An 18,674-nucleotide genomic window follows, 5' to 3' on the forward strand; every position below is an offset into this window, starting at 1 on the left:
GCACTTTAAAGGCTGAAAGAACTTATTCCAAGGTAAGCTTTTGTGTGTCACTGCTCCCTGCATCAGAAATCAGTCCATCTCCAATCTTGATCCAAGTCTTCTCTCCCCATCGCCTTCCCGCCACTTGTCCCGGGCTGGTGCTCCACTCTATTGTCTGCCTTTAACCTTAAGCCCACCACACAGGGGGGTCATTGGAGGCACAGGTGGTGCTCAGCACCAGGCTTCGAAAATGCAGCCCATTGTTTTCCCCAGGAAAGGGAAACGGCTCCAGCCAGAGTCACCACAACACAGAGAGGCCTGTGTGCCAGGGAGGGCAGAACAATGGCTGCCTTTGTCCCAAACTCCATTGTTAAATCTCTCCCCTCCACCACTGATTTCATCCTCCCCCCCTCCATTTATTTAACTCTTTTGCTGCCAGCCTTGCTCAAGCTGTGGTGCCAGAGAGTTGCCGTCTGCCCCTTGTAAGCCCTCGTTGCCCAGCTGAACACAGTGCAGTCAGTCAGGGCTTCCTGAAGCAGTGATAGGGGAGGCGCTCCCGAGGTCTCCTTCCAAGGATTTTGGAGTGGCACCCTTGGATCAGACGCAGGTGAAATCCAGAGGCAGGCTCCGCAGACTGCACAGCTGGCTCAGCGTGGCAGCAACCTTTTGCTCCAATTCCAAGGATGGGAACAGGCAGGGATTGATCCTCGCCCTCAGGGCTGCCGCTCCTTTCTGAGTGCCAGCGCTTTCGTTGCCAGAAGAGCCCGGCACTGTGTTCAGCTGAGCAATGAGGCAGCAGTGTAGAGGGCTTACAAGGCACAGACTGCAACCGTCTGGCACCACAGATTTGGGAAGGGAGCAGTGGAGGAGGAGGGTGCATTTCTGGCTTTAGAAAAAGACACTAACAGGGTGCTAGGGAAGCATGCAAATTAAAGCATTCCCCCTCCCCCCTGTGCATAGGGCCTGGGAGGGGGCCCAGACCTTCCCCCTCCCCCAGAGCACCAAATGATTTCCAACAGTGTGGTGCATTGCAGCAGCACTGAGATGAAAGCAGGTTCTCTCTCTGTTTTTTTGGTGTTTTTTTAATGATGGAAGCGGCTGGCGGAAGCTTAATGAGAAAAAAGAAGCTTTTGTGCAGGTTCCAAGCAATGACACATCGGTGGAGCGCTCGGTTTACATGCAGCTCTTTGTTTTGAAGTCCTCGTCGTCGTCGGGAGCACTGACAGCCCCGGTGGAGATGAGAGTCATTAGAAACATCTGAGGAATGAACAGAGTCGAGAAGGAGCTTTGGCACAGGCAGATCCCCACCCGTGGCCTCATTTAAAGCTTTTCATGTTTACGACTAAAAACTACGGCGTGCGTTTAGGATCCTTCCTCCTGTGGTTGGGGGAAAAAGGAAGGAGTCTCGTCTGGAGAGGAATGGCAGCCAGGCCACGCACTCCATTCTCTGGACGGGACTACCTCTGATAGCTAGCTTTGGGGCAGACTTACTAACACCCCCCAGAACGTGCTCAAGTGCCATTCGACCCTTTAAATGAGCAATGGTCATGGATGCCAAGTGCTCCCCCTTGCAACAGGCACAGCATCAGGTGGCCATTTTGAAAAGCAGCATCCGGGTCAAGTCATCTCCAGTCAAGAGAAGAAAACTCTGTATGGAACGGAGGGGTCTGTCAGAGCTTCTTGGGTGGATGGAGCATACGACAGAGAGGAAATGACTGCAAAGCACTTCATCCACACAGCTTGCAACTTATCCCTGCAACATGTGGAATGCATGGCACTCGCTTCTAGCCACACATCATGCCGGTGGCAACCACCGGGCCTAAGAACTCACAAAACTGGATATAATTCATTTGCTTCTTGGAAACAGTGGCTGCAGGATTAATAGAACATATCATAGTGTTGGAAGGGTCACCAAGAGTCCTCTATCCCAACCCCCTGCACAATGCAGAAACTCACAACTACCTGCCTACCCAGTGATCCCAATTTCATGCCCAAGTGATCCTCCCCCCCTGACCAAAAATCTCCAGAATCCAGCCTGGCCTGATGGAAATTCACCTAACATTCTACAGTGACAATCAGCAATTCCCTGGGTATGCAAGGAAGGGCCACAAGAGACAAACACTGGCACATCCCTTCCTGCCCACCCACTCACAATCTGCCTATGTTCATAAAATCAGAATTCCTGTCAGATGACTGTCTGGCCTATGCTTAAAAATTTCCAAAGGAGAACCCACCACCTCCTAAGGAAGCCTGTTCCACTGAAGAACCACTCTAACTGTCAGAACCTTCTTCCAGATGTTTAGCTGAAAATTCTTTTGAATTAATTTCAACCCATTGGTTCTGGTCCAACCCTCTGGGGCAACAGAAAACAACTCTGCTTCATCTTCTTTATGACAACCCTTCAGGTATTTGAAGATGGTTATCATATCACCTCTTAATCATCTTCTCTCCAGGGTAAACAGACCAAGCTCCCTCAACCTTTCCTCATACGACTTAGTCTCCAAACCCCTCACCATCTTCATAGCCCTCCTCTGTCTACATCTTTCTTCAGTTGTGGTGGCTAAAATTGAACACAGTACTCTAAGTGAGGTCTAAGCAGAGCGGAGAAAAGTGGTAACCTCACCTCACATGATCTGGACACTATACTTTTTTTTAATACAGCCCAAAATCCCATTTGCCTTTTAAGCTACCAAGTCACACTGCTGACTCATGTTTAGTGTCTGGTCTACTGAGACCCAAAGATCCTTTGTACTCAGTACTTTCTACTGAGACCCACACACATTACTGCCAAGAAAAGTCTTGCCCACCCTACAGCGATGCATATGAATTTTCCTAAATTCATTTTAACCCAGTTTTCTAGCCTGTCAAGATACCTTGTATTCTGACTCTGTCTTCTGGAGTGTTTGCTACCCCTCCCAGTTTAGGGTCACCTGCAAATTTAATAAGTACTCTCTCTATTCCTGCATCTTAATAAGCACAACCTCAATTCATTCCCCTCCAGCATCCTGACCTCTGAAGCATCTTTCGATTTTAAGGAGGACCAGGGTCTGTTGTGGGAAGCAGGCTTGGAGGCCACTGTTTTATCATGGCTTTGACTCAGTAACCATTTTTGGTCCGTAATACACCATGCTGGCCAAACACCACTGGGGTCCTGTTCTACAACTGCATGTAGCACCAAGCGCCTGTTCCTAGCAGTGGCAGCAAACAACAAACGTGTTCTGTGGCCAAAGGTCACAAGGGCCAAAAGCATTTGTGAAGGGAGCTGCACCAGGCACTGCACAGTGTTGTGGAGTAGCAACCAAGACTTCCTCTACCCAAGAGGCAGTGGGTGCTCAAGATGTCAGTCAGTCCTAGTGTGCACAGTTCTCAAGGGCCTTCAAAACTGAGCTGTTCCACCAGGCCTATGGTTTCATTTTTATCTACTTATTGTTTCATTTCCCACCGTCTCTTCATAGACTCAAGGCAGCTCGCAACATTTACACCTGGTTGAAGCCAGGTATAAACATCCTACTAGTGGCCTCCCAGCTGGAGAACCTGTCCACCCACACAAGGCCCCTCTAAGCTCTGACCAACCTTAGAAAGGTGCAAATGATTAGGAGCAGGGGGTGGTTTCCTTGTTTTTAATGTTTTTATTGATCTGTATATGTTTAAAGGTGATGTTATCCATCCTGAGCTGACCAGGGAAGGGCAGGATAGAAATAAAAATCCTTCATAATCATCATTATTATGGTTTGGACACCTTTTGGTGAAACCAAAAGATGAACACAACAATGAAAAAGAAGAAGAGTTTGTTTTTATACCCCACTTTTCACTGCCTGAAGGATTCTCAAGGGGGCTTACAAGTCGCCTTTCCTCTCCCCACAACCGACACCTTGTGTTGTAGGTAAGGCTGAGATCTCTGACAGAACTGTTCTAGGAGAACAGCTCTAACAGGGCTGTGAGTAGGCCAAGGTCACCCAGATGGCTGCATGTGGAAGAGCGGGGAATCAAACCCGGTTCACCAGATTAGAAGCCACTGCTCTTAACTGCTACACCAAATGCAGGGGTACATCCATTGAACAAGCAACTCAAGAGCTTGCCTAAGGATCATTCTGAAGACATGAACCTACCTTAGCACAGTCTACTCTTGACTGGCAGTGGATCTCCAGGATCTCTGTGGGAGGGCTTTCACATCACCCAATGTTTTTAACTGAAGCTTGAGCCTGGGGCCTCCTGGCATGCAAAACAGCCCCCTCCCCACACCATGTGCTTTGCTACCCAGGCCAAGGAATAACAGGAAAGAAACCCAGACAGAGCTTCCAAATGGACAGAAGACGGACAAAAGCACTGCTGATCACCTGGGAGGAGGAAGGAAGTCAGGAAGGACCCCAGCACTTTGGCAATATGACTAACTTTTTGCTAAGGGAGAGAATGCATTAAATGCAAATGTTACCCCATCCTAGACTCGCCGCACGTGTGGCAAGGGGTCTGTGTCTCTCCAGTGATAAACAATCACCGGTTAGCTTATGCCCCATGACCATGCCGCACAGACACATCTCTGCTACCAGATGGTCACCTGTGGAGGAGAGACCCAAGTTCTATTTTGACTGCACCCAACCGTTTGAGCCTCAAGACTCATTATGACCAAACAAAAAATGCCCTCTTGTGGCTTCTCTATTTCTCATTGCAGCCTTTTCAATCCTCAAAGCTTCTGAACACTGTTCCCATCTTTTCTCTCCTGACACAGTCCAGGGAACCCAGAACTCCTGGCTCTCTGACGTTTCAGTTCACCTCATCTGAGAATGGCTTCTTCTCACTGAAGCCACCGTGAGATTTGCCAAAGCAAGAATAGAATTCTCAAGGAATCTGCAGTTACTTATTCTGCAAACCAAGGATGATAAGTGGCCTCCAGTAAGGATGGACCCCCCCCATTTCACACAACAGCTGCCAACTTTGCCCAGCATCATGCACACAACAGAGGAGGTAGGCACGCTTTCTTCTCTCTCTGGGCCCCTCCCACCCTCGGCATTCTTCTGAACTGCAGGAAACCCACCAACTGACCTGGGTTCCCTGAGCTCTGCTGATTAATGCTGAAAAAGCCGTGGATTTCCTATTCTGGGCCCATTCCGCACACATAGGATAATGTGCTTTCAATGTGCTTTGGCAGCTGGATTTTCCTGTGTGGAACAGGAAGATCTACTTCGAAAGTGCCTTGAAAGTGCATTATCTATCGTGTGCAGAATAGGAGAATAGGCCCTGGATCAGAAGACCCCCTTATACCTTGCAAAGGGTTTAATTGTTTTAAGAATCCCACCCCACCCTTTTAAGGATGTTCCCTTGACAATTCCTTGCTACAGCGTGTTCTGCCTCGCAGCCACAGCAGCTCCTCAGGCACAGTAAGACAGAGGAGTTTTGGGTGTCTGGGAAGGGGCCCCTGCTGCCATTTATAGCTCCTGTGATCTCAGACGGATCAAGGCCAGTCTGCTTGAGGCAGCAGGAAAAGCGCAGAGGAGACTGCCTTGGCTTTGACACAGGGTGGGGGTGGGCGGGAGAAGACGGCCTAATTAATTCCATCTTTTGTCACTGAAACTGAGCACTCAGCGTTATGACTCTGGCTCCAGATGTGTGACAAGACAATTCAGATCACGCTGCCGGGCTGAACAGAATGGAGGATACCAGCCACAGGCGAGTTTCACTCCCAGTGCCATGTATATATGTAGATGCCTTATACTTAGTCAGACCCATCAAGGAAAGTACTGTCTGCTAAGAGTGGCAGCAGCATTCCAGGGTCTCAGGCAGAAGTCTTTCCCGTTAGCTGCCACCAGATCCTTTTAGCTGGAGATGTCTGGGATTGAACCTGCGACTTTCTTCATGCCATGCAGATGCTCTGCCAATGAGCCGCACCCCCCTCAATTCCCACTTGTTATAAGTTCCCCTGTAATTTAGGCTGGCTGTGAGCCCTCCGAGCAATGACCATGCATTGTTACTATGCATCAGTGTTTTCTGTAAACATTTAGGAGTATGCAGATCATTTGCATCCGGATTCCTGAATAAGGAATGAGCTCAGGACAAACCAAGGGGCCGGCTACAGATAACCCTTAGACACTGTGCAAAGCAAAAATAAAAAATAAAGTGTCAGCAGCCCTGCTGGCCCCCCATGGCATGATGCATGTAACTCCACTGCAATTTAGAAGTTTTTCATTAGTCATCATTCTGCATAAAATTACTCCAAACTAAATCAGTTACTCAGTTTCTTACTAATCCTACTAATCGTCATTGTTAGCATCTGAACCAAAAACAAAGCAGAGAATACTAATGTACCTAAGCTGAATTCAATTCCTTTTTAAAAGGGACCTTGAATCTCTGGGTTCAGGTTTTCCAGCATGGTCTACCCAGACCAGCACAGAGTCTTCATAGACAGAGAAAGCTATGCTTGATGTCTAGGATTGTAGCTGTGAATTTCCTGCATTCTGCAGGGGGTTGGACTAGATGACCATTGATGTCCCTTCCAACTCTATGATTCTGTGATCCTCCAGAAGGGACCTGGAGATTTCCTGGGATTACAGCTGGCCTCCAGGTACCAGTTCTCCTGTAGAAAATGGCTGCTTTGGAAGATGGACTGTATGGCATTATACTCAGCTGAGGTGCTTCCCCTCCCCAAATTTCCCAGCCCAGAGCTGGCAACCCCACTGAGCCCTGATATGAAAGATCATTTTAAATGGAGACACTAAGGACTAAACTCGAGAGCTTCCGCATACCAAGCACGTACGGTATCCCTAATGGATGCAGAAGCAGTGGAAGCAGACCTGGACTGTGTGATTACAGTGGAATAATGCTAATACACAGATGGCCCCAACAGCTTACTGATCCATCCAAACCTAATCCATGCACCCGATCCAGAACCCTGATCAGCTATGGTTACAACTCCAGTCTCCAGCCCTGGTAAGAGTTGTCAGATGCAGTTTTCATAGCAGACTCAATTCTGGGTGGTTTGCCAGTGCCTTCCCCAGTCATTACCGTTTACCCCCCAGCAAGCTGGGTACTCATTTTACCGACCTCGGAAGGATGGAAGGCTGAGTCAACCTTGAGCCGGCTGCTGGGATCAAACTCCCAGCCTCATGGGCAGAGCTTTTAAACTGCATGTCTGCTGCCTTATCACTCTGCGCCACAAGAGGCTCCTGAAAAGAGTCTACTAGAGGGTAAACAGGGAAGGTATCCTCTGCTAGTCCCAAACTTCAAAAAGGTGCAGAGATTGGTAAGGATACCAACCTGCAATCGAGGCCTGGAGATCTCCTTGAGTTACACCCGATCTCCAGACTGAAGAGAACAATTGCCCTGTTGAGAAGTGGAGAATGGACTTTGGGCACATCACGGAAGAGCATGGGATGGCACCCTCTTCCTCTTTCCGGCAACAGGATGCAAGTCCCTGAGGAGAGCCACTTGAAATTCTGCCAACAACTATCACGGGTAAAGAAGGGTTTCACATATGACATTCCTTAGCACAGCGAAATCACTGGCTGGCTTATTTCTCACACTGAGGAATCTACAATAGCTGAGTAATCTATAGGAAAGAACCAAAACTAAGAGAAGTTTCCTGTGAAGGAGACCTCTGATCTAACCTTGTGAATATACGTAGAGAGCCAGCTTGGTGTAGTGGTTAGGAGTGCGGACTTCTAATCTAGCATGCCGGGTTCGATTCTGCACTCCCCCACATGCAGCCAGCTGGGTGACCTTGGGCTCGCCACGGCACTGATAAAACTGCTCTGACCGAGCAGTGATATCAGGGCTCTCTCAGCCTCACCCACCCAACAGGGTGTCTGTTGTAGGGAAGAACCAACCATATAAGAACCAACTTCTTCTAGCTTCTTTATATATCAGGCCATTGGATCATGTAGCTCAGCGCTGTTTTCTCTACCCGGCAGCTACTCTGCAAGGTCTCAAGCAGAGAACAGTCTTCCTGCTATTATTATGGTATAGTGGTTAAAAAGCAGTGGACTCTAATCTGGAGAGCTGGATTTGATTCCCCACTCCTCCTCCGCATGCAGCCAGCTGTTATTGTAGAGCAGTTCTGTTAGAGCTCTCTCAGCCCTACCTAACTCACAGGGTGTCTGTTGTGGGGAGAGAAAGGGAAAGGTGTTTGTAAGCTGTTTTGGGACTCTTTCAGGTAAGTAAAAAGCAGGGCATATATATAAAAAAGCTCTTCTTCTTTAAATGGAGATACCAGGGACTGAACCGAGGTTCCTTGGCATGCTCTGTCCATGAGCCACAGCACTCTCAGAGACAATGCCGGAACAGGGAAGCCATCCGTGCTTTTAACAGTTTACAGACCCCCCCTCCTTTCCTCCAACCAGTGAACATGGTACAAGAAATACAGCATACCTGAAGCCAACTTCCTGCTGCATCCTTGAAACAGAACAATCACAGAGTTCCAAAGACACAAAAGAGTACCAGAGCCCCTCCTTAACTGCTTCTTCCATACTTTATCTACATCAAGTTATATCAACCGCCCCCAAATGGCCAATGATGGGCCTGGAGGGGGTGGGGAGGGGAGGGGCCCTGGGTGTCCAAAGCTATGCTTCCCAACCATATTCAGTACGATCTCACCACTTCTGTGGTTTCTCTAGGTCTGAGAAATGTTTCAGAGGTTTCTCACTGGTAAAAGAGTTGAAAAGGGCTGATCTAGGGAGTACAAACACACACTGTCACAACCAGGAATGAATATGATGCAGCCCATTAACCAGCCCGTGTGTAGAAGTCAGGTTCAGTAGATCAGGGTAGTCAACCTGTGGTCCTCCAGATGTCATTTGCTGGCAGGGGCTCATGGGAATTGTAGTCCATGACCATCTGGAGGACCACAGGTTGACTACCACTGCAGAAGATGACACACCAGATCGGGTACTAGCTATAGGGTACTAGCTATAGGACCCCTCAAGGCCACAGAAGCTAGACAGGCAATATATACTCCTAAGGACTCACAACCGAGATACCAGAATTTTAAAAAGTAGGTGCTTACAAAGCTGGATTCAGTCTTTCCAGGACAAAAAGACAACCTCCACCCTGGATCCAATGCAGACCCACCCTGAGTTTTTTGAACATAAACATGCTTCCAACGGCTGACAAACATGAATTCTTTGTCTGAAATCACCAAAACCCCATGTGGGAAAGTAGTGACCATCTTTAACTAAGCGCAGTATTTGGAGTTCCTTTCTATTTTAGACACATACAGACACACTTTAATTTTGTTCGGGGACTCCTTAATCATGTCATCCACAGTGCAGAGTTTACATGGATCTAGCAGACTTTGCATGGTACCACCACTGAACGGACAATTAGTAAGAATCAATGAACAACAATCCAGGTAGATGGCCGGCTCCCTTAAAAATAATTAATGTCATTAATGGCTTGTGCACTGGCTCTACCATTTCCATTATTAGGATAATCTGATCCTCGGGGTTTGGAAAGGAATGGCGATTCTGGACTTCAAGTTAACAAAAATGGCTTCGTATTAACATACAATTCTGCAGGGCCTGCAAAGGGGAGCTCATCCACCAGGTGTTATAAAAATCTAACAAATAAATACAGCACAGTTCAAATAGTTAGTACCAAGCAGAAGCCTTGATCTGGTAAATTTTCCAGATCACAGGGCCCAAAAGCACTCTCCCCTGTCCTTGTATTCTTTAATCCTGGCTCACTGCCTCCAAGTTCTGCCACTTCTAAGGTGTCTGTTTACAACACCGCAGTTCCTTCTCAGAAGTCTCTTTGAGAAAAACACCTGGCCATGAAGATGCCAAGATCTAACACCAGGTTCTATAAGCAAGTCCAACTCAGAAGAGTCAGGGTGGAAGCATAAAATGGGGCAAGGACCTTGTATAAACACAACCAAGTTTGACTCCATTGGCACCAACAAGGTTTTATTCCGTTTATAAGCTTTCTGAAGAACAATGGTTGCATAGGGAAGCTTACACTTTGAATAAAACTTTGTTGGTCTTAAAAGCACCACCACTCAAACTTTGTTCTGTTGCATCAGCCCAACATCTGGATCTTGTAGAAACACAGTGGTGACTTTCTCAGAAGCAAAGAGGGCAGGATGAGAGTTTTCAGAAAACAAGAGACGGAATCCACAGGAAGAGGAGCAGAAATAGCCTTAGGTCTGACCACTAAATAGCCAGATGGGGTCCTCCACTTGAAAAATATGATGGCCCAGGAAGACCTGTCTGGATAGAATCATAGAGTTGGAAGAGTCCTTACAGTCCAGCCCCCTGCTCAGTTCAGGAATCATCCATATATGTCTAGCCGCTGCTTAAAGACTGTTGATGAGGGGGTGCTCTCCATCTCCTTAGGCAGCTGATACCACTACTGAACTATTCTGTGATTTTTTCCCCCTGATATATAGCCAGTGCCATTCTCCACCTAGTTTAAGCCCATTACTGCGGGTCCTTTCCTCTGCTGCCAACAGGAACCTCTCCCTGCCCTCTCCCAAGTGACAACCTTTCAAATACTTAAAGGGAGCCATCATGTCCCTCAGCCTCCTTTTCTCCAGACTGAACATTCCCAAATCCCTCAGCCTTTCCTCACAGGGACTCCGCTTGTTGTTGGAATGCATTGATAAATTCAGCCGGTGAGCCAAATGAACAGCTCCCTTCAAAACCAGCAAGCGGAGGAAAAGCGTTGATGAATCCCAGAATGACTCTGAGTTCCACTTTAGAACCCAATCCATTCATCACCTTCCCATTGCTCTGTCAAGCCATTACGTTTTCTAACACCACAAAGACTGCAACTATTCCCAGAGTTTCTCCTCCAAGGGAAATTAATCCCACCAGGTTGTCTGAACATATCTTTACTTGGAAACGGGCAAGTATTGCTATTCAGACGATGATTCCCCCCCTCCCACACATACACAAAAGATTTGCTGATGGGGATAGGAAAGATTAGGGGGAAGGGGAGAGAGCTTCCTTTCTGCAGCAGTTTGGAAACCCTCTTCCCAATCCCTTTGGTCACAGAGCTGGTTGAAGACAGTTATTGTCCCTGAATAACTGTAGGGCATAACCCACACCAGGAAAAAGGTTGCAACTCTTGGAGTGACTTGACTTAAACACATAATGCTCTCCCCATCCCTGGTTCAAAACTTATTTAAGCCCAAAAATGGATCACTGGGAAATCACTCTTCTCTCTGCCTCAGCCTCTGTCCACACATGAACACGTATGAAGGTGCCTTCTACTGAATTAGGCTCTTGGCCCATTAAGGTCAAGGTTGTTTACTTAGACTGGCAGTCACTCTCTGAAGTCTCAGCGTGGGGTCTTTCACATCACCTCCTTTAACTGGGGATGCCAGGGATTGAACCTGGGACCTTCTGCATACAAAGCAGAAGCTTTTCCTCTGGCCTATAGCCCTTCCCCCACTGCCACATGGGGAAATAAAAACTGTCCTATTTGGTGGAACTGCTATGAAGAACCATTCTCAATAATGCAACACCAAGTATTGTGACTTAAAAAAAATCAGCTGCTTCAGTTGCTTATGTGGTCATTTGGGCAACAAGGAAAAATCTCTCTCACACAGTGCAACCCTTTACTCCGCTGCCTGTGAGAGCAGGCTTATTCAGAAACATTGGGTTGGGGGACCTTTTGCCTGAGCCTTCTGCACAGAAGGGCATTGTGTTTTAATTAAGAGTGTAAAAGCAGCAGCCAAGTAGTAGCTATTGTCTGCTGCCCCACTGTGCTCCACCCCCTTTCAGCTCAACCTGACTGCCTTGTTTTGTTTGCTCCTAACAGGCTGTTGCTTCCAGTCCCATCACCGGGCAGCACAGAAGGGCCAGCTTGGAGCCATGGCTTGAGTGTGACAATGCTGGGATGCAAAATGCACTAGTTCCCCACTGAACCTGCAATGTTCCAGATGCTGTATGTCACAAGACAACCTGACCTCTGGCCAGGAGGAGCCCAAAGACCAGGAGCATATGCCCCCTCCTTTCCTTAAGATCAGAGGACCAACCACTAGTCTAAGCAACATGCTCTTCCAGGGCTCAACAGACAGAAGCTCTGATCTTTCAGGCCCTGCTCCGCTTCCCTTAGACCAGCCAGTTTCAACTGTTCTTACCATTGGGAAAACCCTGAAAGATTCTTCAAGCTTCAACAAACCCCAGAAATGGCACCATCATACAGAATACGATTTGGAAGGAGAGTTGTGAACACACACACACAGGGCCTCTCTTCTTCCCACCCCTTTCAGGCCCAACATTGGCCATTTTTGGAAGGAGGGAGTTCACATGACCACTTATGGTCATATCACCTGATAAATGTTAAACAATTATATATATATTAATTCTTACCAATTCAGGAAACCCTTCCAAAGCTGTCAAGGAACCCCAGGGTTTCATGAAACCTTGACTGAGAAAGCCTGTCTTAGACAGCAAATGACAATGTGGGGATTTTAGTAAAGGTAAAGGTAAAGGTATCCCCTGTGCAAGCACCGAGTCATGTCTGACCCTTGGGGTGACGCCCTCTAGCGTTTTCATGGCAGACTCAATACGGGGTGGTTTGCCAGTGCCTTCCCCAGTCATTACCGTTTACCCCCCAGCAATCTGGGTACTCATTTTTCCAACCTCGGAAGGATGGAAGGCTGAGTCAACCTTGAGCCGGCTGCTGGGATCGAACTCCCAGCCTCATGGGCAAAGCTTTCAGACGGCTGCCTTACCACTCTGCGCCACAAGAGGCTCATGTGGGGATTTTAGGGGTGGCCTTAAAATAGGTTTGTGCCTTGTCATAAGGCAGGGGGATGACTACAGGGCCTTTTGGTCCCTTCCAGCTCTGTGAATGGGCAAATGCAAAAGAGAAGAGACCAACCGGTGAGAGGCAATGTTGTCATCTAGCTATTCATATGGACACTGATCAGATTAGAAGAAATATGTACAGTTTGGGATGTGTGTGCAGATAGATGCTTTAGATTTTTCCAGCTGTCATGTGCAGCTAGCTTACCACTGCATGAAACCGCCAGTGCTTAAGACAAGATGTTTAGTCATGCCAGCACCTCACATGCACACAGCCATCAATGAATTCATTCCAACAGGATCAAACAAGGGGATCCCACTTCAGTACTCTCTTCGCCAAAGCACCAGTGTAGGGGATGGGAACATTCCCAAGTATGAGAACATTTCCGATTTTTGCAGGAAATTTCCAGCCCATGCTAAAACTGAAATCAGAGTAGAGTAACAAACAGTGGCACATCATGGATAGTTCTCAGTATATCAGCAATTTTCAGAGTTTTGATTTTCCCCCCTTCAATTTTTAAGAGTGCAAGGGTGGATCTTTGGTTTTACTTAGGAATACCCCAATAAAAATAGTTCTCACTTTAAACTTTGCATTCATTCATACATTTGCACTACATTAAATGTGTTTTGCCCTGATCTGGTTGGCTGAGGCTAGCCCGATCGCATCACACCTTGGATGCTAAACAGGATCGACCCTGGTTAGTACTTGGATGAGATATCACCGAGAAAGCCCAGGACTGCTGCATAGAGACACATGATGGTAAACCACCTCTGTTAATCTTATCTTTAAAACCCTACAGTGTCACTATAAGTGTAACTTGATCAGACTTTCCACTACCAAATACGTAAATTTGGAAAGGTGTCCTAATCCACTATTTCTGTCCCTTGGGGGAAAACTCTGGTTTCTATAGCATATAAAATTGAGCCAGATTGTGGTGGCCTCTAATTTGGAGAACCAGATTTTATTCCCTGCCCCTCCACATACAGCCACCTGGGTGACCTTGGGCTAGTTACAGTTCTCTTAGACTGCACATATTAGGAAGGCAGTCTTAATTGTCCTAATTTGGCTCCTAGCGCAGAAAGCTGTCTTTTCTCCCACCACTCATTCTGCTTCCATCTATTTTGTGATTAGCTCAGTTAAAGGGTTTCTCCTTTTGACCCTCAATCAGGGCTCAAGACTGATTTAAAACAGTCAGAAGAACTCACCTATGTGTCTTTGTTTGTACTCCGCATCTCATTTACCCTGGGCTGGTATCAATACAAATTGCTACATGGCTAGTAAGCATGTCAGATATTGGCAGATGCTGTAGTGGTTTGCTAATTAAACACACAGACTGACTTTGCACAAGTAGGAGCCCAGTCTGAATGAGGTGCAGAGCTATACGACACAGTTGTTTCATCTTAGAAGCATAGCATTTAAAGCAGGCCTTACTTCTGAGTAATCGGAACTGAAGGCATCTTGAACATACACGAAGCTGCCTTATACTGGATCGGATCTTTTGGTTCAGTGAGATCAATATTATTTCTTCAGATTAGCACTCTCTCCCCAGGGTCCTAGGCAGAGGTCTCTCCCATCACCTCCTATCTGACCCCTTTCATTAGAGACACTGGGGTGGGATAGAGACCAGGGATATTTCTGCATACCAAGCAGATAATCTATGCTTAAGGCACAGCCTCTTTTCAGGTGAGGGGCCCATGGCCAGAGAGTTATCTACCTATGAGTTACCTTCAGCAACAGGAAAAATTCTACACCTCAATTATAGCCAAATTTGGGGGTAAAAAGCAGGAGGGAGAAAGACACCTGTCCTCACAGTGGTGCAAACTAGCCAGAGTAACACCTTTCTTTCTTTGGCTGGGACCTTTCTTTCCCAGGCAGGAACTAACTCAACACATAAACTCATAATTCCAACAAAATATTAACCCCCCCTCCCCCCCAAAAAGGATGCAGCTATAATCCCTCCAAGACGCTCGAGGAGAGAGCACAGGCTGCTGAGAAAGACATCCAGATGGAAGAAGACTCCCTCCTTGCTGGATACCAAAGTCCCTAGAGAGGTGCCAACATTAACCTCTGGGAACCGAGTCCAGATGGACTGACGTGTTCCAGGGAGCAAGTCCAGCACCGCCTGCCCTCTGCTAATCAATTTATTTCCCCAGGCCTCGCCCCAGGGGGAGGAGGGGGGGGGCTGGGCTGAACTGGAATGACTCTGCCATCTTTGTTCCAAGAAGATTATTTTCCCGCCTTCAATAAGAAACTGGGCTGCCGGATCAACAGGCCCTCGGAGTCACAGGGCAGCAGGGACGGCTTCCCTGCTCCCCCCCCCCCACCACCACCACGGGTAGGGCCACTGGGCCACTCCCTTCAGGACTGAGGCGAAGCCAGTCTCCCGAGCAGAGGCCGCAGGTGAGGCCCAGCGGGAGAGGCCTCCTTTCAGCCGGGCACAGCAGGACGGGTCACCGGTGGTTGCTCCCGCCAGCGTTGGTGGCTGTCCTTCTCAGGCCCAGGGGCCTCGGCCTCGGCCCTCCTCTTCGCCTACGAGGCGCAAGGACCAGTCAACCCAGCCGAGCGCCGCGCCTCGCCCGGTCCGAGCACAACAGGCGGCAGCAGCAGCAGCAGCATCCGAGCCAGCCCCGCCCAGCCGGGCCAGCAGCAGCCCCCCGCCACGGCTCCCCCAGCCAGCCAGCCAGCCAGCCAGCCAGCGCCCCTCTGGGGAGAGGGCAGCGCCCGAGCAGACAAAGGCCCAGCCCAGCGGCGCCGCCAGAAGCCCCGCGCCCCGGCCAGGCTGGAGCGCGCAGGAGGCAGATGGAGGAGCACAAAGACCGGGCGAGGGAGGCGCAGGGCGGGCGGCGGCGGCGGCGATGGGGCGGGGCTGCCAGCCAGCCGGCGCACCGTGCGCTCCAGCCGCCCCTACCCGCCGGCCCCCTCCAGCAGCAGCAGCAGCAACAGCAGCAGCCGCCCCCGCCAGCCTCCCCCGAGGCGCGCCACAGGGACCCCACGGAGGGCACAGCCCAGGCTGAGGCGACTCTCGAGGCATCCCCGCGCGCTCCCTGCAAGCCACGGCGCCGTCGACGGGGCAGAGCCAGCCGCTCCGGACAGCCGGAGACAAAGGGGGCAGACACGCCCCACACCCAGCCCGCACGCCCGCCGGCCCAATGGCCCCGACCAGGAGGGATGCCCCGGACCCGTCACGCTCCCCTAGGGCTGGTTGCTGCTGCAAGGCGGGAGGGGAGGGGAGCGGAGGTGTGCCCCCCCCCCCAGAAATCCTGTGCACATCCGAAGGCCACAAAGCACCCTTCGAGCCCCCTCCCCAGGCTCTCCCCCTTGGCTCGAAGATGACCCTTTCACTGAGGGGTGGGGGTGGGGAGAGGGAGCCTCGAGCCACTTACCCCGCACTCTGCGTGCCCCCCTCCCCCGCCGGCTCGCGCGCCTCTCTCGGTCCGTCCTCACCCAGCTGCCCCCCGCGTTCACCTGCTTCCCTCGGACACAGGCAGGGCTGGGGAAGGAGGCGGAGGGAGGCGGCGGGGCTCCCTCCACCGCCCTAAGCCAATCACAAACCTCCTCCAGGCTCTAGTGGGCGGGGTCCTCGGTGGGCAAAGACTACTGTTCCCGGAGGGCCAAGCGCCAGCGAGATGGGCGTGGCTAGCGGGAGAAGGGCGGGGCCTCCTCCATCCTCCTCTGATCGGTGCTTGGGTTGCCATGACGACTCTGGAGCGGGGCAGCGATACCTGGTCCAGAACGTGCCCCTGTGACTCCGTGTCAGATATGTCAATCGGTGGTCCTAGGGGAGGATGCCAGAGTAGGCTGCAACACGGAACGCCAGAGTGAAGAAGGAATGCAGTTGTTGAACTAAGTTTCAAAGATGTTGCCTTTTTGCAAGTTGGGAACCCAAAGGTGGAGCAAAGGGGAAAAAATAGCAATATTTATTACATAATGCCCATTATTATAGGATTAAAATTAATACAGTAAATAAATACATTAATCAATAAGACATATAAAGATACCATCGGAAACTCAAGATGAAACTGGGCACCCATTCCCAAAGAATCACAAAACGGGGTTGCACTTCCTGTAACCGTTGTTACAGGTTCCGACACTTGCACAGTCCCAAGGTGTGTCTGCACACAAGACCGACAATGAATAATGGGTTGCACGTGTATAATAACCAAAAGATCCAATGTGTTTAAACCAAAAAGGTCTTCTTCAGTGGTCAATATTGGATTAACACATGCTTAAGCTATATCAACATAAATATTTTTGAGGCTAGGCGGGTTGTATAGGAATAAAAAAAAGTTAAGCCTCCCCTCCATGGATGTAAATAAATTCTGCATTGACTAGGATGCCACATTAATCAAGCATGGTCTCTAAGAACCACCATTCTGAAGTTAAATTCCCCATTTGTGTGTTCATGTGCAAGCCAAAGAACAAGGTCATTTTGCAAGTTTCTCCAGTACTGGACATTGCTGGGTCCAATGCAAAATACCTTCTCCCTTTTTGACTAGTATAAAACCATTCGGGCTATCTATATATGGGTCTCTTTTTTTCTCTCCATCTTTGTGCTAGATAATAGACAATTTAAATGATTAATACCTCTACGTGAATAAACACAAGCCAATGAGCATGGATGACTAAGTATTCTCCTAGAAAATTTGGCATACCTTAGGAAAGTCTACACTCAAAATTGCTTAGGGCAGATTCATCATCATCATAAGCACAAGCACAGAATGTCTGCATGCAGTTTTGTTCCTTGGCGTTTCCAATCTCTAGCCAGAATCTTTAGTACTCCTTTTAAGGAGTTTTGCCAGCAGTCCTTGACTGTAGCTGGCAGTGGTGTGAGCCGAGCCTTGTATTAATGGACCCTAAGAAGTGGCAGCTGAGCTTGGATTCTGTACGACAAAGTTTGTTTCTAGCATTAGCCTTCCTCCAACTATCAATTGAGAAAACAACAAAACAGGTGCCTATTCAGAAACATTGCTTCCTCCTGTTCTCTAGCTAGCTTGTGTATCATACAAAGAAATATAAGAGCTTGAAAAGGTTTCGCACCTCCACAAAGGTTATTTCATTTTAATAGTGGAAAATCAGAACAGGGAAGCAACAGGGAGTTAAAATGTTCAGACCCATATTCACTTGGCCTGGACAATGTCCAGGGAGAGGTAGGTTGTGGGAGATTCACAGAGCTGGATCTGGTGAGATATCAAGACAACCTCCCCCTCCCCCCAATATATCATTTCCCAACACATATCCAAATGGTGCCTATCCTGCCACTTATTATCCAAGAGGGGAATGACCTCTCTGTTGCTCAGGAAATGTGAAAGTAAAGGAACATGACTAGGTGGTTGTCACAGTAGACAAGATCAATGGGTGTGCAGGAGGATTGCCCTAGCCCGTTCAACTGAGACATTCAAAAGGTGCTAGAGAAATCTAGGGAAAGCTGCTGGGGCCGCTAAGAGGCAAGAAGTATATGAACCAGACTATAAACAAAAGGAGGAGAAAAGAAATGTTGACACTAATAACATGTTGATTGTGATTAGCAAAGATGGTGATGACTGTTGGGAGAGGTGGCCTCAGACATAAGAACTGCCTGGCTGGATCAAGCCAGTGGTTCACCTAGTCCAGTATCCTGTTTCACCCCGTGGAAAAATCAGTCACTTTGCAGGGCCCACACACTGGGAACAGAGGCCGAGGCTAGCGCTGGTATCCTGAGGTTTGCTGACTTTGCATGTGGTGTTTCTCTCGATGAACTTCTCCTCCATGAATCTGTTGGATTCCATTTTTAAGCCATTTGTTCTCAGCCTCCACAGGTACTGAATTTATAATTTAGTTACCCTTTGAGTAAAGGAGCACTTCCTTTTGTCCATCTTTATGACTTCCAAGTTATAGGATTGTGTGTGTGTGTGTGGAGGAAAGGTTCTATCCATTTTCTCTACTCAATGCATAATTTTTTAAACCTCTCTCATGCC

At 48.7% G+C, this 18,674-nt stretch overlaps 1 protein-coding gene across 2 annotated transcripts in view; it reads right to left on the reverse strand.

Annotated features, from left to right (window-relative positions):
- DPYSL5 (dihydropyrimidinase like 5) overlaps nucleotides 1-16,253 on the reverse strand; it is a 64,506-nt gene extending 48,253 nt beyond the window's left edge. For both annotated transcript variants that reach the window (XM_077330489.1, XM_077330478.1), the window contains exon 1: nucleotides 16,104-16,253. The gene's annotated coding sequence lies outside the window, so the exon portion shown is untranslated. The remainder of the gene's footprint in view (nucleotides 1-16,103) is intronic.
- Between the last annotated feature and the right edge of the window lie 2,421 nt (nucleotides 16,254-18,674).

This window comes from Paroedura picta, chromosome 1, assembly GCF_049243985.1.
Source record: "Paroedura picta isolate Pp20150507F chromosome 1, Ppicta_v3.0, whole genome shotgun sequence".
NCBI lineage: Eukaryota > Metazoa > Chordata > Lepidosauria > Squamata > Gekkonidae > Paroedura > Paroedura picta.